General features: G+C 53.4%; 1 non-coding gene across 1 annotated transcript; it reads right to left on the minus strand.

Annotated features, from left to right (window-relative positions):
* Positions 1–832: 832 nt before the first annotated feature.
* LOC117131505 lies at positions 833–982 on the minus strand. Its single transcript, XR_004454661.1, has one exon. It is a non-coding gene; the product is annotated as a 5.8S ribosomal RNA (ribosomal RNA).
* Positions 983–1,207: the final 225 nt, after the last annotated feature.

Genomic DNA, 1,207 nt, shown 5'->3' on the forward strand with positions numbered 1-1,207 from the left:
TGGGGAGCCCACAGGCCGACGCCCTGAGCATGCAGATGCCGAGGCATGCCGTGAGGCGGGTGCTGCAGACTACGATTAAGGCAGCGACGTCTCCGCGGGCGTAACAAAAGCCCGGGCTTAGGTCACCACCTTAATCCGCATCGGTCCATGGCCCGAATCGATCAGCGGACCGGATTGCTCCGTTCCGCATCCGACCGGGATGAATCGCTGGCCCCCATCCGCTTCTCTCCCGATAATTTCAAGCACTCTTTGACTCTCATTTCAAAGATTTTTTCATCTTTACCTCGCGGTACTTGTTCGCTATTGGTCTCTCGCCCATATTTAGCCCTGGATGGAATTTACCACCCGATTGGGGCTGCTTTCCCAAACAACCCGACTCGTAAACAGCACCTCGTGGTGCGACAGGGTCCGGGCACGACGGGGCTCTCACTCTCTCTGGCGCCCCTTTCCAGGGAACTTGGGCCCGGTCCGTCGCTGAGGACACTTCTCCAGACTACAATTCGAACGCCAAAGACGTCCGATTTTCAAGTTGTGGTCTTCCCGGTGCGCTCGCCGTTACTAAGGGAATCCTTGTTAGTTTCTTTTCCTCCGCTTATTGATATGCTTAAACTCAGCGGGAGATCCCGCCTGACCAGGGGTCGTGTTGAGGACTTTGGGTCATCAAGAGTTTTTGGACCGGAACGTCTGCATATATGACGAGAATTGAATTCACCACCGCATGTCAAGACGCTCCTGGCATCCTTAGCTCGGATTTTGGCAAACCGCGTGCAGTAACACACGGGAGATCAGCTTTCGTCCCATATCCTTGAGAGGATGGGGGGACGACGATTTGTGACACCCAGGCAGACGTGCCCTCGGCCAGAAGGCTTGGGGCGCAACTTGCGTTCAAAGACTCGATGGTTCACGGGATTTTGAAATTCACACTAAGTACTTGCTACGTTCTTCATCGATGCGAGAGCCGAGATATCCATTGTCGAGAGTCGTTTTAGACTTTACATTGCAGCACTGCTTCCGAACAAACACCGTCTCCGGGTTGGCGAAAGCAGGTTATTTAGTTGCATTTTCCTTGACACTTTTCGTGCTGGGGTTTGGTGATATCCGGAATCTATGCGTATGATCCAACCAAAACTGAAGTCTTGGGCATGGATGAACGCATAACCACGGAATCGGCAGGCACAGTAAGAAACCGGCCTACCGAGAGTGATGT

This window comes from Brassica rapa, unplaced genomic scaffold, assembly GCF_000309985.2.
Source record: "Brassica rapa cultivar Chiifu-401-42 unplaced genomic scaffold, CAAS_Brap_v3.01 Scaffold1004, whole genome shotgun sequence".
NCBI lineage: Eukaryota > Viridiplantae > Streptophyta > Magnoliopsida > Brassicales > Brassicaceae > Brassica > Brassica rapa.